The sequence below is a fragment of the Melanerpes formicivorus genome, unplaced genomic scaffold (genome assembly GCF_026170545.1).
Source record: "Melanerpes formicivorus ecotype bairdi unplaced genomic scaffold, bMelFor1.0.p_v2 SCAF_27, whole genome shotgun sequence".
Taxonomy (NCBI): domain Eukaryota; kingdom Metazoa; phylum Chordata; class Aves; order Piciformes; family Picidae; genus Melanerpes; species Melanerpes formicivorus.
The window spans coordinates 7,258,786-7,282,990 of NW_027142379.1; the positions used below are offsets into that span (position 1 = coordinate 7,258,786).

The 24,205-nt window shown below is 43.1% G+C and overlaps 1 long non-coding RNA gene across 1 annotated transcript in view; it reads left to right on the plus strand.

Annotated features, from left to right (window-relative positions):
- The first annotated feature begins 3,426 nt into the window (after positions 1-3,426).
- LOC137449021 (uncharacterized) overlaps positions 3,427-24,205 on the plus strand; it is a 47,769-nt gene continuing 26,990 nt past the window's right edge. Inside the window, exons 1-2 of the long non-coding RNA XR_010989298.1 lie at positions 3,427-3,479; positions 6,182-6,269. This is a non-coding gene — a long non-coding RNA (uncharacterized lncRNA). The remainder of the gene's footprint in view (positions 3,480-6,181; positions 6,270-24,205) is intronic.

Genomic DNA, 24,205 nt, shown 5'->3' on the forward strand with positions numbered 1-24,205 from the left:
CTTTCATCAGGGTCCAAATGTTGCACTTGGAAATGTGAATAATGGCTAAGAGTGTCAGTGCTGCTTTCACAGGACTTAAGTTAACAAGGACCCGTCTAGGTCTCTGAATGATGTGTTCCCTTGCTACCTGTATTAGCCACAGCATCTCATCTCTCAACCAAGACTTTAAGCTTTGAACCTAGAATTAGGTGTGTGCTCCACCTTTACACAAAGCTGACTACACAGTGTGCATCTTATCTATGGAAGTGATCCCTGACTAGAAACAGGAGAGATTAACAAACAGGTCATTAGAAAAAAATGATTAAGTAAGTTAAGCAAAACATTTATCAGCAGAAATGTGTAGTGAAACTGTGCACAGCATTACTTCAGATACCTTCAAAGATCTCCCACATAGCTACAAAACAAATTTGCACTTTCAAGCAGTGATGTTCATTCTTCAGGATATGGTTTTTTTTTAATAGGCAAATTCAAATTTGAACTGGAATACATACACAAGGGGTGGGAGTGGGCTTTGAAAGAGAGCAGCACATATGAGCAGAACTACAAATGGCCACAGACCTGCCACACCACAGCAGTTTTGAAATAATGGTCTCCATGAGGTGAAAAAAAAACAACCTAAAAATGCATCTTCTCACAGAATGAGAAAGTGTGAAAGAGACTCACTGCACAGTAAATTTTCTCACCAACATCACAGAATTGCCCTTTTTCCACAGGCATTCACTCAGAGCACAAATACATGTAGATGATGGACATGACCTATGCAATTCTCTCAGTCCTGGCTTTATCCTAGCAGGGGAAGTCAGGAATTGGACTGTCCTTTAAAAATAAAGGATAAAGCTGCTTTTTTCCCCACCACTGGGGTGGAATAGGTGATTCTTTGACTCAGGGCTTCAAAAGGCCTTTTTGACCAGTGGGCCTTTTTGAACTTGAATTTAAATGCTTTTTTTTTGAGGAAACAAAAGTGATTTTAGTAGACTTCTCACAGTTCAAACTCTGCAGTCAAACCATGATAACCTTCAGAGAAATTCTCTGAAAGATGCAGATACTGCAGTGGGGTGGGTGACAGAAATGGGTAGGAATAATTTTTCCATGGTCCATTGTCTGACTTTTCAATCACTGCCCATGGCTGTTAGCCTTTCCTATTTACACATTCTTCATCTTCAAAATGTTTTCTGTAGGCAAAATTTCTCAGAAATCAGGTTCCAGTTTTCACAGGGCAGAAGCAAACATGCAAAGCTCAGCTGCTATGATTAAAGCACTGGTTTTGCAACATTAAACAAAACCAAAACCAAACCAAACCAAACAAGAAAATCCCACCAGCGCGAGCAATTAAGCTTCTGGTGCTGTTGTGTCATTATCAAACACAAACACTGCAAATTCCTTACCATTGCCAAAGCAATGACTGTGGAAAGCGGTCTGCTATTAATAAAGTTGCCCAATCACCACACAGATCTGAGATACAAATGGTAGTGGATGCAAAAATCCATAAATAATGATAAAAAGCCTCTGGTCCTGTGCGTCTCAGCTCTCTTACTGATACTCAGAAAAAGTGTCAGGCGTACCAAATTTAATTCCTGGCTCTTTGTATGCACAGTAAAGATTTAGATAACTGATCTAGTTTAAATCAGCAATATATGGGCACTCATCTGCAGCCTCTCAACAAATCAAGCAAAGAGGCTCATCCAGTTAGTGGTATAAATTCAAGATATAAACTCCAAGCAGCAGAGAAGCAATCTACTCTCGCACAATACAAGTGGAAGAGATGAAAGATTTCAGTCTGTGCCAATAGGTGATTTATTTCTTGGGTTGTTTATTTTTTAATTGAAAATAATGATTTGCAAATTTTTGCTCAAGCACAAGAGAAAATGGGGGTCTGGAAAGTGGGTGGTGCACATTTGAATATTGGTTTGAATATTGTCTTACTCAGCACTACAAAATCCTTCATAATCCACCACCTAGCTAAAAAATGGACCTGGTGCCCAAGATCCCCCAGACAACATAAAGAAGAATCGAGGCCTACACTGCAGCTCACGTGAGATTTACACACTTCACATGTCTCCAGCATAAACCTCATGTGTGTATAGCAGCTGAGAAAACATTACAGCAGCCATATGCATCTCAAAGTAGAGTGAAAGGCAGAGAAAATACCTTTAAAAATCACCTAGTGCAATTTCAAAGAGTTCATTTCTTGAAGCCCCCAGTTTTCTGACTAGGGTAGATAGGGTCTTGATGGTTTACTTCTTACAGTTGGGAATTCAAAGAGTGCAAGAGCATTCTAGATTTCTAAGGGGAGATTTATTTTTTAAGCTGGTCCCACTTGTATAAAAGCTACTTATTGTGACTGGATATGTTTCACATGCAGAATAATAGAAGCATCACTACTGTATGCCAGAGGGAGGGGATGTCACCCAGAGGAACCTGGACAAGCTGGAGGGGTGGGCCCAGGTGAACTCCATGAGATTCAACAAGATCAAGTGCAGGGTTCTGTATCTGGGCTGGAATAATCCTCACCATCAATACAGACTGGGGCATGAGGTGGTAGAAAGCAGCCAAGTGGAAAAGTACTTGGGCATGCTGATAGACCAGAATTTGAACATGAGCAGGCAAGGAATTTAAACTATGGCAAAATTAACAAGCAGACTGCTTAAAATAAGAAAATAAACAATCTTCTTCAGTAGTTTGAAGTGTAGATGAAGCAAGGGAAGCATTATAGGCTCCAACAGTGTGTCATTAAAGTGATGTGTGTAGTATTTCCTAATCATACAGAACATGAAACATGGATCACTGGTCCACAATCTAAACAAATACAAACATTGAAAGACACCAGTCCAGAAGATTTGCAGCATAAAACCTAGAAAGCCATCTCCAGATTTTCCTCCTTAGGATGTGGAACACAAAACAAAGCAGAAATAGAACATTGCAAAAATGCATTTGGGTAAAACATTGCTGTTTGTGAGCCTTGCACCAGTCACATCTCAAGATGTCAGCTCTGATGCTGTGGTGCTGCCACATTTCACCTTCTAAGTCACCAGTTTTAAGTAGTGGGCTTTGACATTCTTACGTGCTAATTAGCAAGTGATCAAAGTCCCACAGGATTAAGTTTATAATTTGTCAAGTACTGTTACTCCTACCTCAAGGAATGAAGTCTTGAACCTTGCCAACACTAACTACTTGGTAACTATTAAAGTTGCAGTGAGATGGCATATGCTTTGCACTTCAATTTAACATCAGCCATAAGTCTGTTGCTTTCCAAGATTTGCAGAGTTGGGAGTTGTTAGGAACGTGTTCATTGCAGTGTCTAACTCATTTGGCTTATGAATCTATAGCAATTTACTTTCCTGCCTTAACCACATAAAAATAGGATAAATTAACAATAAACCTGCTTAGGTGCATAAACCAGAAAGAATAACTTATCTACAAGTACCAGAGCTACAGCCTCCTAAATCAGTAGAAGAGCCACAAGAAACAAGACAATGCAGGTTGGGAGGATTCTTTTCTTCTTCTTTTGTGTTTTGGGTTTGTTTAGTTGTTTGGTTTTGGTTGTGGGTGGGGGTTTTTTGGGGGGGTGGAGGGGTGTTGTTGGCTGGTTGGTTGCTTTTTGTTGTTTGTTTAGGATGAGGTTATTTCTTTTTATTTAACAACAACAACAACACCTTAGTATCTTAAGTGAGGAATCAAAGAATCATAGAATCAATAAGGTTGGAAAAGACCTCAAAGATCATCAAGTCCAACCTGCCACCCAACACCTCATGACTACTAAACCATGGCACCAAGTGCCACGCCCAATCCCCTCTTGAACACCTCCAGGGATGGGGACTCCACCACCTCCCTGGGCAGCACATTCCAGTGGCTAACAACTCTCTCTGGGAAGAACTTTCTCCTCACCTCCAGCCTAAACTTCCCCTGGTGCAGCTTGAGACTGTGTCCTCTTGTTCTGGTGCTGGTTGCCTGGGAGAAGAGACCAACCTCTTCCTGGCTACAACCACCCTTCAGGTAGTTGTAGAGAGCAATAAGGTCTCCTCTGAACCTCCTCTTCTCCAGGCTAAATAACCCCAGCTCCCTCAGCCTCTCCTCATAGGGCTTGTGCTTGAGGCCAGTCCCCAGCCTCATTGCCCTTCTCTGGACACATTCAAGAGTCTCCATGTTGTTCTTAAATTGAGTGGCCCAGAACTGGACATGAAAAAATTGAAGCAATGGAAAAGGAAAGGAATTTGGAAATTGAGCAACAGAACTGCTTTGACACACAAAATGTCACAACACTGAAATCAATCATTCCAAATGAAATGACAATTGGGTTAGGCAGTTAAAACGTTACTTGGTTAAAAGGTAAGGCTAGGTAGAAGGTGCCATTTTATCTGCTCCCAGATACATTTCCATTGAGAAGAGAGTTAAGAGTTCATTTGCAAAGGAGCCCTCTGCATTTCATTGCATCTCTTTCCACTATACACTGCCACTCTGCACTGCCAAAAAAGGCTTTTTCTAGTTGAGGGGAGGGACTGCTTTTAAATCCCCTCATTTAAAAGAAACATACAGAGAGCTCAGCGAGCTCTAGCCCCAGCTCATGATTTATTTTACAAGCAGTTTCACACAGCTCTTTACTAAACAGACATTCTTTGTGCTTTATTACGAGTTTGCTCCATTGAGTCATGCTCTCTGTGGGATGTTGCATCTATATTTTATTTTGCTCCAGCCATTAATTACCTCGTGGGCCTGGATCATGTGTCCCTCAGTCTCATTTATTATAACGGCGCCTGCTAGTGTTGCTCAAGTTAAGAGGCTGTCAGTGTTTCCATTAGAAACCCCATCTCTCAGGGGCTTGCAAGTCAGCTGTAAAACTTTACTCCTGGCTGATGGCTGGCATACACGGCCACAGCCAGAAGGGTCCTTTCTTTTATTAACATTAAATTGAGCTGGAAAAAGAACAAACAACAATACCTCAATGTTTTAAAGTCAGACAAGCAGACATTGAGTTTTAACATCTTGCTTTTGAAGCTCAGAAACAGCTTAATTCCTTTAAAGAATAGAATGGAATTAACCAGGTTGGAAAAGACCTTTGAGATCATCAAGTCTAACCTATCACCCAACACTATCCAATTAACTGAACCATGGCACCAAGCACCCCATCCAGTCTCTTCCTAAACACTTCCAGTGATGGTGACTCCGCCACCTCCCCGGGCAGCACATTCCAGTGGCAAATAACTCTTTCTATGAAGAACTTCTTCCTAACATCCAGCCTAAACCTCCCCTGGGGCAGTTTGAGACTGTGTCCTCTTGTTCTGGTGCTGATTACCTGGGAGAAGAGACCAACCCCGACCTGGCTACAACCTCCCTTCAGGTAGTTGCAGACAGCAATAAAGTCTCCCCTGAGCCTCCTCTTCTCCAGGCTAAGCAACCCCAGCTCCCTCAGCCTCTCCTCATAGGGCTTGTGCTACAAATCCCTCCCCAGCTTTGTTGCCCTTTTCTGGATATGTTCCAGCAAGTCAACATCTTTCCTAAACTGAGGGGCCCAGAACTGGACACAGGACTCAAGGTGTGGCCTAACCAGTGCAGTGTACAGGGGCAGAATGACTTCCCTGCTCCTGCTGGCCACGTTGTTCCTGATCCAGGCCAGGATGCCATTGGCCTTCTTGGCCACCTGGGCACATTGCAGGCTCATGTTCATCTTACTATCAAGCAGTACCCCCAGGTCCCTTTGTACAGGTTATTTGCTGGTAATGTCAGTGCCTGCAATATTTTTTTTTACTATTTTTTTTTTTTTATTAAATTACTCAAGCCATCCTTCCACTGTCTTTGCTATCACTGAACTTCTATCTTCAACACCTTATTTCCAACTATTAGGTCCAGTGCTTGCTGCTGAAATAGCATTTGAGTATTCCTTCATGCATCAGCCTTTCCATTTAAGCAAATTAAATTACTCTCTTCTGACTCTCTCTCTCTGCAGCCACCATGTTCACCTACATTTATTACCTTTACATCTCCATTTTGAGCAGAACAGGCAAGAGGCAACTCATGACACTACAGTACACCATCTGATTCCTTCTCAGTTTAGAAGCAAAATGGGCACCCAAAATCCCTCAAAACACAATAAGGGGAATCAAGCAACCTGTTAAAGCAATTCTAGAAAGCAAACAGGTTACAGAAGCCTATACAAAGTCTTGGTTAATCTGTATTTTATACACAGGTTGCTTAACTGCATAATGCTGGAGAATAAGTCAGCTATCAACCACAGAGTGAATCAAGAATTGAATTACTGCATTTATGAGCTACAGGTAGGATGGAAATGAACACTGCTTTAACAGGGCAAGTAATGAGACTGACAAAGACATGAGCACCACTAAATCATCCCACAAAATCCATCTAAATAGAATTACTGCCCCTACAAATCAGCAGCCCTTGATATGAAGTTTCATGTGTCTTTGATTCCCTAGAATGCATCCTGGTTAAGCAAACTTCTTGGGTGGATGTTACATTGGCTATTTCTATGCTCTCAGACAAGTGAGGTGGCATAGCTTCTGAAAATTCATTAGCCTCATTCTTTTATCTTAAATGCTTGGAATATTCTGCTATAGATTTGTCATCTAAAAAGAAGACAGTTGTCAACCACTCCCCAGTTATACTTTATACTATTAGTAAAGAAGATCATCTATGCATTTCATGGAATGGAAGATGGGGAACAGTGACAAGAGGACAATAAATCTATAGAAAATAATCTACTATTTACCCAGCTGAAAGAACATATTAGACACAGAGAAAGGAAAATATTCCTAGGGGAAAAATGTGTCCTTAAAACATGAGCCTAGAATTGCCTCAAAATATGCAATCACATTAGATTGGGAAGCTCAGTTTAAGGTGTAAGAGCTAGCCTAACTGAATCACACCTTTGTGACCCCCTCTGTAATCATCCTTTCTAGATGCTCCTAAAAGCAGTGTAGCTATCCACAGCCCCTTACACAGGGAAAAATATTCCCTCTTCAGTTGACATGTAGAGAGTTAGGACATTTTACCTTACAGTAAATCTGATTGGGTTTGAACCTGCAGGATCAGAACTGATTATTGCACATTTGGCCAAATCTGGAACTTCTTGGTCCTCTGTTGTTCAGGGATTTGGATTCACTTTTTAATTAATGCTTTCATGGGTGGCTTGGGTACTGACTTATAGCATGGATACTTAAGTAACTGAAAAGATCCTTCCTTCCTGAGTAAGAAGCTGTATTGACTCAAGAACCAGGCTAGCAGGCAGCAAGTTGTGGCACTTGCTCCAAGGTTGAATTTGTTCTCATATACAGAAAATTAACTCTTAAGGGTTTGTAATGAGCAAAAATTCATACCAAGCTTTTAGCTATGCTGACCTGTGTAGCATAGGGCAAAAGTGCAGCCTTTGATCCCAGTTTCTTTAGTTGATTTTACAGTTTTACTCCCAGCTCTTTCTTACTGGGATGGATAACGTTTACTTACTTTTCTCTGAAAACTTTGCATAGGCCTTAAAGATTCACTTCAAACAAGAAGTGGTAGCTCTTGTTTAAGATCCATGTTCATATAGAGGCCACAGCAAAATTATTGCTTATAAATCAAATGGATATTTCTCCAAAACTCCTCTCAAGCTACTCTGTGTTTTTTCTAATCCAAAGAGGAAGGAACTGTCAGTTATGTTTATAGGTCAATTTTCAGTTTATTACATCAGTTGGCTAATAGACTTCCTTGATAGATCTAGCTCACACATACCATTGTAAAATAATTATTAGTGATGCCTTGAAGTATTTACTGCTGTAAATACTGTAGGGTTATTAAAATTGAGTTTTGCTCAGGAAAAAGAAGAACATACTTGGAGACAACAGAGCCTTTAGTAAAGAAAGGAGACTTTCCTTGTTGCAGTGCCTTTTCTGTAATTCACGGCCTTTACTGTACAGACTATGCAAAAATTCCATAGTAATATTGTTGTCTTTGCTACACACACAGAGACCCCTGAAATTTAGAGGGCAGATTGAAAAATTATGTAAAGGTCTGGTGTGCCAATATTCAGGACTACTTGTGCCGACCACTGCTAGCATAACACACATGTGGCAATCTATTGCCAGAATCACAGAATCAATATGGTTGGAAAAGACCTCAAAGATCATCAAGTCCAACCTGTCACCCAACACCTCAGGACTATTAAACCATGGCACCAAGTGCCACACCCAATCCCTTTTTGAACATCTTCAGGGACAGTGACTCCAGCACCTCCCTGGGCAGCACATTCCAATCCAATGGCTAACAACTTCCTCTGTGAAGAACTTTCTCCTCACCTCAGAGCCTAAACTTCCCCTGGGGCAGTTTGAGACTGTGTCCTCTTGTGCTGGTGCTGGATACCTGGGAGAAGAGACCAACACCCACCTGGCTACAACCTCCCTTCAGGTAGTTGTAGAGAGCAATAAGGTCTCCCCTGAGCTTCCTCTTCTCCAGGCTAAATAATCCCAGCTCATTCAGCCTCTCCTCATATGGTTCCTGTTACCAAAATGCCTTTATTTTGTGCACCTCCTATGACTCTCCAGGTAGCTACAGAAAAGATAGCAGCATGCAGTTCTTAGTAATGAAGTCTGTGAGCAAGTCTGCTCTTCCCCCTTTTACTCTGCTGTGTTTAGATCCCACCTGGAGCACTGCTTCCAGTTCTGGAGCCCCTATTACAAGAAGGATGTGGATGTGTTGGAGCGTGTCCAGAGAAGGGCCATGAGGATGATTACAGGGCTGGAGCACCTCTGCTATGAGGACAGACCGAGGGAGTCTGAGCTACTCAGTCTGGAGAAGAGACGGCTCCAAGGAGACTTTATTGTGGCCTTCCAGTATCTGAAGAGGGCTACAAGACAGCTGGGGAAGGACTTTTTAGGGTGTCAGGGAGTGATAGGACTGGGGGGAATAGGAAAAAAAATATTATAAATTAGTATATTGAGTTTGGATGTTAGGAAGTTCTTCCCCATGAGGGTGGTGAGACAGTGGAGCAGGTTGCCCAGGAAGGTGGTAGAAGTCTCATCCCTGGAAGTTCTTAAGGCCAGTCTGGATGTGGCTCTGAACAACCTGACCAAGTGTGAGGTGTCCCTGCCCATGGCATGGGGCTTGAAACTAGATGATCTTTGAGATCCCTTCCAAGCCTAACAATTATTCTGTGAAACTCATCCAGTCTCCTAAATAAATTCACTGTGTAAATAGAACAACAGGATAGAAATGGAGAAAGTATCTTAGAGGTCTGGGGAAAATGGTCTCAAATGAAAGATGTTATGGTGCACTTATGTGAAAAGCTTGAGATAATGAAACAGAGTTCAAATACAGGATTGTTTATAGGAAAGACAGCTCCTTAAAGTAAAAACATATTAAACATAACAGAAGTCTACTTGCTTAGTTTTGCAATAATTCTTAGAAGTGGCATAGTTTGGAAGGATGAAAAGCTCTTGAACCCACAGCAAAACCCAAAAACTTCAATAAGAAGAAATAAAAGGCTTATTGAAACAAAAGCATTTGTGTGCCTGAAGCTTCCTTATAAAAAAAACAAAACCCCAAACCTGTTACAGACTATTTATAAAACAGTGGGAGCTGTTTCTAGAGATAGACTTATCCAGGATCCATTAGATGGAGTTTCAGAGGGTTTTAACCTGATTAGCAGTGATTACAGAGCCATCCTTTGCATTGCTTTGAGATTTCATCAAGATGTATCCTTTGGAAACACAGCTGTCGTCTCTGAAGCAGTTTTAAAGCAGGGATAGTGACAAAGACTTGATGATCTCGAAGGTCTTTTCCAACCTGGTTAATTCTATTCTATTCTATTCTATTCTATTCTATTCTATTCTATTCTATTCTATTCTATTCTATTCTATTCTATTCTATTCTATTCTATCCTATCCTATCCTATCCTATATTTACCTAAGCTGCTTTTCAGGTTGGGTGCACCTCGGGTGGCACAATAGTGCCAAGCAGCTAATTCTTCGGAGTTTAGAGATCTATTCCACAGAGAACATTAAAATGTGGGGGGCTGAGTTTGGGTTTGGTTGGGGGTGGGGTTTTTTGTTATTGTTTATTTGTTTAGGTGTTTTTTTTTCATTCACTGTCATTTAATTCCTTTTGCCAGCACCACAAGAGCATGGGAAAGCAGAGTCCTACAGCAGAGAATGTCTGCAGGGTTCAATCACACACAAACTATTTTATGGGAGCGGAGGGATTGAAGTGTGAGGTATTTAACTTCTGAAATATGAGACTTCAGTAAGTGACTGCATGAACAAATTCTTCTCTTAAACATCTGCAGAAAGTGAGCTAAATTGGTAGAACAGTTGAATTGACTTCCCTAGAAATCCCCCCACGAGCCATACCCAGGGGTGTGCATTACTCCAATTCTGGGCATTAAAAACATGGTCAAAAATATCCTGGTGTTGATTTTCATACACTGATCAAATGCACTGGAAGGACGAATTCGTCCTTTGTTGTTTTGAAAGCTGGTACACAGCAATAAATATGTAAATGCTGCCTCTAATTAATGAATTACATTTCAAGCTGCAGACAAGCTGTTGCTTTTTAGGTATTGCATTGATTGAATTCTCTGTGCCCTTTTTTGTTTTGTGGTGGGTTGGCTTTTTTTCTCCCCCCTCCCCCCTTTGTTTTAAGTGCACCATTATCCTCCAGCAAAATGTTTGATTTATGATACAGATACAGTGGAAGTTTCAAGTTTTATCCCCAGATGTCTCATAAAAAAATAAAGACAAAGCAAGCATCTAACTGGGAATGACACCAAATGTCAACATCCCAGCAGTTTATGCACCAAACGCACTCTCACATGGGTAGTGCTGCCGAGGACCAGGGCAAAACAAAATAGATGGGTTATCCACAGGGGGCAAAAGGCCACTTAGAGATGATTACACAAAGCATATTTTGATGGAACCTTAGTCATTGACACACAGGGTTTTTTTTCCCCCAGCCAAAATCAACATGTCTCATCCTCACTTTGTTTTAACCTTGTTCACTAGCATGCAACCTTCCTAATAAACAATTTTAAGCCAAGGAGCTGGGGTTGTTCAGTCTAGAGAAGAGAAGACTCTGTAGGGAATTTAAAGCTACCTTCTAATACCTGAAGGAATCCTACAGGAGGGCTGCAGAGGGACTTTTCATGAGGGTGTCTAACAACAGGACAAGGGGGAATGGTTTTAAGCTGAGGGAGAGTAGGGTTAGACTGGATCTTAGGAAAAAGTTCTTCAGTGCAAGGGTGGTGAGACGCTGCAATTGGCTGCCCAGGGAGGTTGTGGATACCTCAAGCCCTTAGGGTGTTTAAGGGCAGGTTGGATGAGGCTTTGAGCATCTGAGTCTAGTGGTGAGGTGTCCCTGCCCGGGGCAGGGGGTTTGGAGCAGGTGACCTCTAAGGTCCCTTCCAACAAAAGCCATTCTACAATTCTGTGGTTCTACGGAGATGTTATTTAAACATTGGAGAGTAAGACTACTAGATTTCCTGCTGCTTTTACAGCAGGGAAATGTCTAGATGTTCTCTAAAAGGTAAGTTTAGGCTTTTCACAGAATCACCAAGGTTGGAAGAGACCTCGAAGACCATCAAGTCCAACCTGTCACCACAGACCTCATGACTAAACCATGGCACCAAATGCCACATCCAATCCCCTCTCGAACACCTCCAGGGACAGTGACTCCACCACCTCTCTGGGCAGCACATTCCAATGGCTAACAACTCTCTCTGGGAAGAACTTTCTGCTCACCTTGAGCCCCTGGTACAACTTGAGACTGTGTCCTCTTGTTCTGGTGCTGGTTGCCTGGGAGAAGAGACCAACCCCCTCCTGGCTACAACCTCCCTTCAGGTAGTTGCAGACAGCAATAAGGTCTCCCCTGAGCCTCCTCTTCTCCAGGCTAAGCAATCCCAGCTCCCTCAGCCTCTCCTCACAGGGCTGTGCTCGAGGCCCCTCCCCAGCCTCGTTGCCCTTCTTTAGTCATGTTCAAGGGTTTCAATGTCCTTCTTAAACTTCTTTTATTTGCACAGAAATATACAAAAAAATCTTCAAATGGATCTGACAGATATTCTTTCCAGATACTGATGAGGAAAAGAAAAAAACAGGAGCAAAGAATGTGGAAAGCTGATCAAAGGGGGGGGGGGGAGGGAACTCCTCACAACCTAAGTGCCCTACAAAATTGAATAAGTGAAACCTTGTCAAATCTTTATCTTTTAGACAATCAAGAGGAAAAACTCACTAGTGTTATAGCAATGTCATAAAGTCCTGTATTGACATCTCCAGAACGAGTGTCTCAACATTTTTCCCCACAGTATTGTTTTTAATCATCTACTGCTGTTGAAATAGGTCAATATTCAAGTAAACTAATTCCTGGTCCAAAATTGCTTTTCCACTGGATTTGATTTGGAGGAGAACTTGGAACTCCGTGAGCTTATTTTAAAAGCAAAGCAAGTGTTTTATCCTTTGCAAGGCACTCTAATCATACAGTCAAATTTAGATAATACAGCTCAGTAACAGATGAAAAGCAAACCGGAAGGGAAAAGGATGGTAAAGTATCACATTAAATTGCTCAGGACTGTTGCTGCAGTACAGATCCCTGCCTGACAGAGGATGCTAACCAGACGTCCCAGTCCCAGCACCCTGCTTACTTGAGACTTACGAGGATTCACCACCTTTGTCAAGCACAAGGGATGCCCTCCCAGGAGATCTGCAAGCTCAGGTACCTAGACACTCTCCACATATACTGTGAAACTTGAAATCTGTGTCCTTATATTTGGACCTTTCCCAATCTTCTGACCATGGCAGACTTCTCAGCACAACCTAACTGCTGCACACCAGCCTGCAGTGATAGGCGGAAGAGGGAGTTCAGTGCTCTGCTGGTCTAGCAGAGGAGAAACAGCTCATGGCATTGGTGGCAGCCTCAGACAGTAATTGGCACTAGAAAAGGGGACATTAGATGCAGGGTGGCATCTGAGAGGGGATAAAACCCCTTACACACCAAAGCACTGTGAGAGCATGTGCCATAAAGCTGCTTTGCTTCCCCTGTGGAAAAGGGATGAAGTTCACCCTTGCCATTTCTATGTCTCCAAAGGCAAAACTCTGCAGAGCAGAGGCTGACTAAACCTCCAAAATTCACCCTCTGTGGCTACAGGCAAGCTTTTTGGACTGGATTAAGAGTCTGCACACATGGCTGTGATCGGAGGCCATGCAGAGGGAGCATCTCTGCCTCAGGCAGCCCAGCGTACTCAGGGTGAACAAAGAGCAGAGCAGCTTCTGTCTCCATGCTTCAAATGGTGCAAAATATGTCCCCACTAAAGCTACTCATTCTGATCCTGGGGCTAATGGCAGAAACTGCTGTTTCTGCTCTTTCTGATCTTTGGAGAAGCTTGGGGCACGGAGGGCTTTAAGCCTCACGCAGAGATGGAGATTGTGCTTAAACGCGGCAGCAATAGGGGCTGATGTTAAGCAGCAGAGACTGGTCTGCTCTATTCAGCAAACCCTATATTTTATCTAAACTTGAGCACAAGAGCTCAGATTTGTTAGTAATTCAGCTCAGTTATTGGCTTCCCACTTTGAGATAACTCTTTTGACAATAAAATAAGAAATGAATTGTTACAATTCAAATCAGAAACGTTGTCCTTTCATCCTGCTTTGAACTGGTAGGTGCCCACCTACCCGAATAAATCACAAGGAATTAACGGGGTCCACTGAAAAGAGTGGGGCAGAAGCAAATCCCTGCCTGCTTGCCTTACTGCTATATAACAGTGCACTATAATTAGGGTTTCTACACACACAGACACCAAAAAGGGGGTCAATTACACCTGCCTTTCCCAAGAACCCTTGGTACTATTCGCTCGTTAATTGTCCATTTCTGCTTTCCCTGAAATGAAATGGTAGTTATAACAAGTATTTATCTTCAGTCCTTGGCTGCTTGACAAGGATTATTCAGTGCTTAAAAATGCAAGCTGAAGTGAATTAGCAGTTGAACACCTTCTTTAAATTATTATTTTTGGTGCTGAAATGTCTGTCTTAAGAGTCCCAGGCTTTTCCAGAATAGCCAGCTGCTGTTTCTTCGCATCACAGGCAGGCTTGCAGTGAGCAACTTGAGGGGGCAAGAGTGAAAGAATGAGAACTGCCCACACAGCATGGGGAGGTGAGCAATTTAATTTCTACTTGCAGACACAGGCTTCTATCTCCTCTGCTAAATGCCAGCTTTTAGTGTAGAGAGGCAGTGAGCCACGTCTATTCTTAAAGCACTTGTTTTGTGGTGGGCAGATGCAAGCTTTAACTTTAAAGAGGGAGCAAGTAATAAATATTTAAAACCACCCACAGGTAGTTTGTGCATAGTAGTTAACGTCTGTTCAAGCTACAGAGGATGCTTCAAGAGAGAGGAGGCCACGGGCAGTTTGCCCTTCACCACTTGCACAACTTCCACTTCAAACACAAGATGTTTCACTTATCTCCCTGCAGTTAGGGCTGCCAATACAATTTGTCTGTTTGGAATGGAGAAATCAGCCATCATTAATGCCTCGTTAAGTACTAAGAGCTGAAATTTCTGTCCTGAGCCATTTGAGATGCAATTTATCCTACTCTGGCAGCAAGTTTTAGATCTGCAGATTTGATGACTTGAGATGTTAGAGATTTCCCTGCTAATAGTACACAGGAACACACCTGAACTACGCCAGTCCAAAGCCTTTGGCATATTCCAAGTGGCATGCCCTTTCAAGTCTGTGTGATACCCCGTTTCTATTCCATGTGACTGAGACCAGGGAGAGAAACTTGGGTGAAAATGAGTGGGAGAGCACTGCATCAAATGACCTTCAGAGTAATTCTTTTTTTTCCACTTATTTTAATTTTTAAGACAATAAATGGTTGATAGAGCCTAGAAACTTCAGACTGAAGTGGCTGAGATTCAGGTGTCATTTAGTGACTTTGGGAACTGATGCCTGACAGTCTGCCAAGCATAGACAAGTACCTAATACAATTTATCTTGGTTGGAGATGGTTGCTCCAATATTTTGGGAAACAGAGAAGAGCAAGTAAAGCAAGAAATACTGCAAAGCTTCCCTAAGATGTCACCATGTTCTCAGAGCTAAATGAAGCTCTGAAATGAAAGGGAACAAGCACACGGACAAGTTGCACTGAGGGAAGCCACTAAAGCACAGCTGCTCATGGTCAGTTACAGCCCTGCCATACAGTTCACAGGCCTCTGACTAATGCTCAGGACCCAGACTCAAGACAACAGAAGCTACTGGAATGGTGGAAACTTGGTGGACTTCACACCTCTATGACTCCTGCAAACTTGCCTGTGAGGTGACATGTACAACCAGCACCAGAACAAGGGGACACAGTCTCAAGCTGCGCCAGGGGAGGTTTAGACTCGTGAGGAGGAAGTTCTTCACCGAGCGAGTCGTTCGTCATTGGAATGTGCTGCCCAGGGAGGTGGTTGAGTCACCATCCCTGGAGGCGTTCAAGAGCAGATTGGACGTGGTTCTTGGTGCCATGGTCTAGTCATGGGGTCTGTGTTGATGGGTTGGACTCAATGTTCCTCGAGGTCCTTTCCAACCTAAGTTATACTGTGATACTGTGATACTGTTTTGGTATAGCCTTTAAACCATTGCTCATGAGTTTTATATATACAGAGTAGACTCCTTCAGGGCTTTTTAGAGAGGAATTTGTGTGATTTGACCCCAGTAACATCTGTGGAACAGAAACATGCCTTTCTAGAGAGACTGAAGGGTCTGTATATCCTAATACAAAGCATGGTAAAAAGGAGTCAGCTGACAAGGGTAGCTAAGTATGACCTTACTCCCAGATATCACAAAGCACAATGTTTAACTCGGAGCCCACGGTGCCTGGCGTTCGCATGAAGAAACTGAATAAAGGCAGTGCTGAGAAAAGAAACTCCAAAATGGTGCACACATGAAAGACCAACTGATAAGGTACAGGCTGCTTCTTGTCAGGAGAGACCACAGGCATGCTGCAGGTCCCCCACAGCCTCCCTCAGGATCCATCTCCACCCACTCCCACAGCTATGCTTTCTCCTTTGCAAGATCCAAACACACACTCAGACCCTTAACTCCTCTTCAGCCTACCTGGCATGAAGTCTAACAGTTCCAAACCAAATAAGCTAAATGCTCCCCTCACAAAGCAGCCTGGCCACAGCCTGCAGAGCTAAAACATCAAAACAAAAAAAGCCAAGTGTCTCCAAACCTTGAGGCCCTTACCCCTAACCAAGCCAGCCACTGCACAGAACCCACCCCCTTGGTGCAAGCTGTTACCATGATAGACCCAAAGGAAAAGTCTATCTTACCTCCTTTGTCCAGGAGATATTTCAGAACTCAGTACTGGCAACCTGGGGCTTTGCTGTTTGGGTGGTGCAAGGTATGGCACAGATTGTGAATCAGTGAGCAGTGTGCTTTACCTATCCAATTTTTATTCAATCATAGATTAATCTCTTTTTGTAGCCTAATAACAAAACATTTACACAGACCTTGTGCAGCATAACATGAAATTGCCATTATTCTGGTTGCAACTCATACATATGGAAAAGCTCTTTCAAAACATAGCTATTTTGCCTGTGGACTGCAAGAATCTGTTGTTCCAGTGAAGCATATTAAGATAGGACTTAAGGCTGTTCTGGAACCAGTTTTTCCCCAAAATATGCCAGTGCACATAGCTAGTGGGTACACTGTACTGCTTTGCTTGGAATAAAGTGATTGCTGAATTTTAGCATACATACTACTGAAAAAGCAGATGAAAACCAGTGACTGCCCAGCTGCTTTATTCTTCTAAGTCATCACAAGAGCAAGGAATAGAATAGAATAGAACAGAATTAACCAGGTTGGAAAAGACCTTTGAGATCATCACGTCCAACCTATCATCCAACACTATCTAATCAACTAAACCATGGCACCAAGCACCCCATCCAGTCTCTTCCTAAACACTACCAGTGCTGACGACTCCACCACCTCCCCAGACAGCATATTCCAATGACCAATCTCTCTTTCTATGAAGAACTTCTTCCTGACATCCAGCCTAAACCTCTCCTGGTGCAGCTTGAGACTCTGTCCTCTTGTTCTGGTGCTGGTTGCCTGGAAGAAGAGACCAACCCCCATATGGCTACAACCTCCCTTCAGGTAGTTGTAGACAGCAATAAGGTCTCCCCTGAGTCTCCTCTTCTCCAGGCTAACAAACCCCAGCTCCCTCAGCCTTTCCTCACAGGGCTGTGCTCCAAACCCCTCCCCAGCTTTGTTGGCCTTCTCTGGACACATTCCAGCAAGTCAACATCTTTCCTAAACTGAGGGGCCCAAAACTGGACACAGGACTCAAGGTGTGGCCTAACCAGTGCTGAGCACAGGGCAGAATGACCTCCCTGCTCCTGCTGGCCACACTGTTCCTGATCCAGGCCAGGATGCCATTGGCCTTCTTGGCCACCTGGGCACACTGCTGGCTCACATTCATCTTACTATCTACCAGTCCCCCCAGGTCCCTTTCTGCCTGGTCGCTCTCCAACCACTCTGACCCCAGCCTGTAGCACTGCATGGGGTTGTTGTGGCCAATGTGTTGGAAAATATTCAGTGGTTAAGTTTGTCATTGTTGTGCCTAAGCTGATTGTATTCTATGGTTTTGGTCAGAATCTCACACCTAACCATTCTGCCATTGCAGTGAGTAGGTGCCATAGCACAGAGAGGTGACTGTGGATGTCAGAAGACAGTGTGCCTGTATAAACAAAATGCTCCCCTCACAAAGCATCCTGGCCACAGCTTGCAGAGCTAAACAACCCTGGAATGTGTTGTCCAGGGAGGTGGTCGAGGCCCTGTCCCTGGGGGTGTTTAAGAGCAGGCTGGATGAGGCTCTGTCCAGCCTGATCTAGTGTGGGGTGTCCCTGCCCATGGCAGGGGGGTTGGAACTAGATGATCCGTGTGGTCCCTTCCAACCCTGGATGAAACTATGAAGCTATAACAAAATAAAAAAGGGCGTCCAAGAGCCTCCAAACCTTGAGGCCCTTACCCCTAACCAAGCCAGCCACTGCACAGAACTCACCCCCTTGGTGCAAGCTGTCCCTATGATAGACCCAGATAAAACACCTATCTTACCTTCTTTGTCCAGGAGATATTTCAGAACTCAGCACTGGCAACCTGGGGCTTTGCTGTTTGGGTGGTGCAAAGTATGGCACTCTAGTATATAGGCATCAGATGTCATTCTTAATGTTGTAGAAAAACAGAAGTGAACAGAATGTGTTGGAGTCTGTGAGAGAGAGGAATAAGACAACAGTTAAAAATTGTCACCTGCATATAAACATTTTGCTGTCAAGTGGTAATGTGACATTTTCCTAAAATTTCAAACTACATGCAGCAGTTTGCTAGAATTATGTGGGAAAATACCTTTAAGGCTTTTTCCCCCCCCTGATTATTGTCTTTCCTTTGTTCAGCAAATATGTTTATCTAATATTCTGAGCCACAATCGTGAGAAGAAACAGGAGAGGGAGGCAGGAGAAAAGAAAGAAAAACACAACAACTTTGAGTTCTCTGCTGTCACCAAATGCAGAAAACTTCACATTTTTAATCTAGTGACAGCTTGCAGTGTAATTGTTGATTCCACACTCACCAAACCAGAGTAAGTGGTGTTGACACAAGAGAACAAGCCATAGCACAAAGCAGCTAACAAACACAGAAAGAGCACCCTGGAAAAGAGGTAATAATGACAGCTCGGCATTGTGATTCTGAGACACTCGAGTTGTTTGTCCATCCTTTCAGCAAGCCACTCTGACTATTATCCTGCTTCATTTCCATTCCCTTTCCTTTTGATCTTTCACTTACTCTGAACAAGACTAAATGCAGACTAAAGGGCTGCATCAGGAGCTGAATATATTGTAAGCATTAGGCCGTTCTGTGTTAGCTCAGATAGTTGCTGTACTTGGAGGGCTGCATGGCACCAGAGCTCTGTCAGCATAACACATGGGGTTTGTTAGGTCAGGACACCAGCCTTCCCTTGATCATCACCCACAGCACACATCTCAGCATCACAAGAACAAGACAAGGACTCCTTTGCTGAAGCCAAGCACTCTCAGGAGCTGTGGGCATTTGTTTGTTGTTATCCTACAAATTACGCTAATGACAACGGCATAGGGGTGCTGGCTTCTCAAAACATGAACTTGGAAGCCAGCTGCAAGAGCCCAGGTTGTGGTCTTCAAACGCATCTAACCACATATCTCCTAATGAAGCCTCTGTGAGGTAGAAAGACTAAATTTGAGGAACTGGAGAAGCAAGGTTTTCATCTGAGATCACAGGCTAAGTCTGTAGGTAACTTTCACCAAAACCAAGTGCTATTTACAAAAGACTCAAAGCACACAACAAAATAAGTTTGAACATTTCACAAGAACTGACAACAGAGGGGAAAAATTCACTAAAATTCTGAAACACTGCACTTCTAATAGCATCTGTTATTCCAAGCTACTTGAAAAACTACTTAGTATATGCTTCCTCATGAGCATCACAGCTGGTTTTGCACAACACAGCAATACAAAATTAAAAGGAGAATTGTGATTGTAAGACAGCTTTCCCTAAACATGATCAGTCCAGTCTTCAGAACCTAGAGCTACATAATCCTCTACAGCTGAAAGATGGAGAGTAATGACTTCAACACATAACATTTATTTTGCCTTTTGCCTAAAACTGCATATCTCACAGTGCAAAAAATAGTAACAGCAGAAAAACTCTTATGGCTGAAGGAGACTTGTTCAGACCCATAAATCAAGGACTTCCTAACAACCGAGCAACATTTGTTACTTTATTCTCTACACTACCTTTTAAGCCTCCCACCCAAGCACAGAGCTAGGCAAGCCATGATTACAATAGCTTGTGAAATCTGTCAGATCACAGAAAAAGGCAGGAAGGAAGGCTGGAGATTTGCCTGACGTGATAAAAAAGAAGAGGGTGTTAAAGGACATTTAGAATAGAATTAGTATTAGAATAGAATAGAATACACCAGAATAGACTAGACTAGACTAGACCAGACTAGACTAGACCAGAATAGAATAGACCAGAATAGAATAGAATAGACCAGACCAGACCAGGTTGGAAAAGAGCTTTGAGATCATCAAGTCCAACCTATCATCCAATACCTTCTAATCAACTAAACCATAGCACCAAGCACCCCATCAAGTCTCTTCCTGAACACTTCCAGTGATGGTGACTCTACCACCTCCTTGGGCAGCACATTCCAACGGCCAATCACTCTTTCTGTGAAGAATTTCTTCCTAACATCCAGCCTAAACCTCCTCTGGTGCAGCTTGAGACTGTGTCCTCTTGTTCTGGTGCTGGTTGCCTGGGAGAAGAGACCAAACCCCACCTGGCAACAACCTCCCTTCAGGCAGTTGTAGAGAGCAATAAGGTCTCCCCTGAGCCTCCTCTTCTCCAGGCTAAGCAACCCCAGCTCCCTCAGCCTCTCCTCATAGTGCTTGTGCCCCAAACTCCTCACCAGCTTTGTTGCCCTTCTTTCTGAGGTTCCCCAGAACTCCCACAAGAACCTGCACGGGGGCTGTGGCTCCATGTCTGCTAACAGTTCCATAAATTTAATAGAAAATACAAACCTGATTAAGAAGAACCATCCCCACACCCCAAAAATCGAATCCAGCTCCAATTACATGTTTGCAGTACAAATTAGATGCACTCACATGCCAGTCAAAGAACTGAAGCTTCAGGTTAAGAGGGAGATGGAAGTTTTTCTCACCACCACACTGAGAGTTAGCATACCAAAACATAATTAAATGATTTAGACAAACACCAAGTCCAATTTGTACTTCTTTCTCAGCAGATTAGAGAAACTGCACTCAGAGCAGCTTGTTAAGCAGTAAGTAACATTTTCCAAAAGGCATTTAACAATCTGTTCCTTATACAACTCCTTCCCTGCCAAATTGCACCTATAAAGTTATAGCAGAACTGCTCCAGAATCAAGCAAACATGGGCTGCATATTTTTATTACATGAGGTGGTTAGTGTATTACAACTCAGTTAGTGCATGTATACACAGTTTTCTTTCAGTCCACTTGATGAGCACACCAGCAAAACTTTTCTTAGTGTATTTACAGGATGAAATTACACTGAGGTCTGGTGTGCCCAATGTCAGGAAGTTGGCATGCACACAGTGATGAGTTTTGCTCATCATCATCTCATTGTCCTGTGTACCTAACCTTCCCAGGGGTTTCTCAATATCCATTTTTAAAGTTCACTTTAACAGTCAAGAGCGATTTTTTTTATCATGACAAGCTGGTGGTTTCCAAAGCATTGTCACTCACCCCGTTTTCACATACTGGGCTGGGCTTTACAACAGTATCATCCACAACCCTGAAAGTACAGGGTCACAGTAATCAAAGAAGAGGCACAAGGTACCATAGTGAACCTTTCCACTCCAGCATTACAGCTGGCCTAGAAAGAATCACAGAATCAGCCAGGTTGGAAGAGACCTCCAAGATCACCAAGTCCAAACAGTCACCCAACCCTATCTAATCAACTAGACCAAGGCACTAAGTGCCTTATCCAGGCTTTTCTTAAACACCTCCAGGGACTCTGACCCCACCACAACCCTGGGCAGCAATTCTAATGGCTAATCTCTCTTTCTGTGAGAACTTCTTTCTAAGATCAAGCCTAAACTTCTCCCTGTGCAGCTTGAGACTGTCCTCTTGTTCTGTTGCTGGTTGCCTGAGAGAAGAAATCAATCCCCACCTGGCTGCAGCCGCCCTCCAGGAGCAGCAGTGACCACACAAACAGGGCTCAGATCAGCAGATCAGCTCTTGTGCTCAGTCCCATGATCAAGCACTTTCATTAGGGCTCCTCTGAAATTTCTACCTCCAGAATAAACCTTGCTGGAAGTAATTAGTTCTCTTTTAAAGGAGAATCTACCTACCCAAACAGAAAAGGCCTCAATGCTTCCTGGAACGAATAGTTCTTAGAGTCAGTCTCTTTTTGACACAAAATGCCAAGATGACCTGTGCCTAGGATTTTCATTTACTCATTGGCCATATTTACATCTCCTTGTGTTCACTTAACAACACTAAATATTGCTGGCTCTTTCTTTCATAAAGGGTCACTGCTAGGGAGACTTTTGGTCTCAGGAACAATCAATCAAAAAGATCTGTTCTGCCCTTCTACACACAAAATGCATTAAGGGTAAAAAATAAAGCAAGCAAAGACAAAATCCTTCCCTGTGTGTCTTCAAACTAGTTTTGACTGAACTTCCCACTGGATCCTGCATTCCAGTGGGAAACAAGTTTTCTTTCTGTTTGTGGATGTGTATTTGTGCTTACCTAAGTTAAGTGCATGGCTGGAGAAGAACCATGGAACAGACCAGAAGCTTGTTGTCATGCACACATTATCCAGCATAAATTATGAATTGCTATTTCTGAAGCATCAGGTCACTGTTCTTATGTGCTCCCACAGTGGCTTGCAAGGTAGCCCTGGATGATCTGAAGACATCAGACATGCTTTCCCTTCCATGGCCTCGCTCTTCCCTGTCACTCAGTATGTGACAGCACAGCTGGTTTCAAAAGTTAGGTAGAAAGAACACACAGGTGTGTGGGTAGGAGCCCAGGTTCCTAGGCAAATATAATATATGCTGAATTTCTTGGGGTTTTGTAACAGGAACAGAGAGGGCACCAGTAATGTCATTTCCCCCACAATCAAAAGGCTCAAAGAATTATGAAAATATGAGTAATGACACCAGTCCTTTCCCAGGAAATTTAAGATACTCTTTAAAGCAATCGTTTATATTCTTGTTGCATTTGTGAAAGGCTTAGGGAATTACAGAATATTCAGGATCACAAAACAGCTGTATTAGCTCTCTTCATCTAGCTAAGTCATTATTCAGCCCCCCTCAGCACAGGAATACCAAACCTGACAGGTGCCCCAGGCAGGGAGATATCTAGCTGTTGAAGACAGAAATGTGCATTCGACTTTGCAAGTGAATTCAGCCTAGGTCAAGTTTAGTTTCCTGGGGTTGTTGGCAGCAAAAAGAACTTAATAAATACACTCGAGAAAAATGTATGGGATAGGAGATGTCTTAGCTTTTTAACTTTTGCTAAGCTGCTTTTTCCTCTGATCTGAAAGGTAAGCTAGACTTTTCCCAATCTTTTGACTTACCACTTTAGACAGCACTGGTCTAATATTAATTCATCCTAATTAGCAACACTCATCCTAGTGGAATGTCTGCTGAATCACAAGTAGCAGTGTGTTATTCATCTTGCTAAAAATCAAGGAATGATTAAAATGGTTACAGTAGAAGGCAAAGTTTCACTATTCCACCCTCACTTACAACTCTGCACAAATTCACATAGGTCAACCGGGGGTTTTTTTCAACCCCTCCTTGTTTAAACAGTTCAGAGGAGGAGGGTGCCACACTAGGCTGAGATATTTCTGCATAAATTTTGAGCTGTTCTGCTCACAGATGTTGGGTTGCTGGAGCGTGTCCAGAGAAGGGCAACAAAGCTCGGGAGGGGTCTGGAGCACAGCCCTGTGAGGAGAGGCTGAGGGAGCTGGGGTTGCTTAGCCTGGAGAAGAGGAGGCTCAGGGGAGACCTTATTGCTGTCTACAACTACATGAAGAGAGGTTGTAGCCAGGAGGGGGTTGGTCTCTTCTCCCAGGCAACCAGCACCAGAACGAGAGGACACAGTCTCAAGCTGCACCAGGGGAGGTTTAGGCTGGATGTTAGGAAGAAGTTCTTCATAGAAGGAGTGATTGGCCCTTGGAACGTGCTGCCGAGGGAGGTGGTGGAGTCACCACTTGATGGGGCTCTTGGTGCCATGGTTTAGTGGATTAGGTGGTGTTGGATGATAGGTTGGACTCAATGATCTCGAAGGTCTTTTCCAACCTGGTTAATTCTGCTCTACTCTATTCTAAGGGCCTTTCATCCTGCTGTTTGCCCTACAATAATGGCCACCAAAGCCATATGAAAAAGCAGTCTAATGAGATCTGAGAGAAACAGAGCTGAAAGAAATGCAAGCACATGCCTCAGCAGTGTCATCATTTCCTGTTCCTAGGCTGTGTCCCAATTCATACTCAAGAACATCCCTACACACCTTAACATTTGATGATGGATTTACACATACAAAGGACCTTCAGCTGAAGGTAATATAGATGCCAGTGTTGTGCTTTTAAGATGAAACAGCATTATCACCATGCATACCTAATACCTTACACTAGCATCTCCCAAATGCTGCCAGTTTTGATCCTCCAAAAGATGC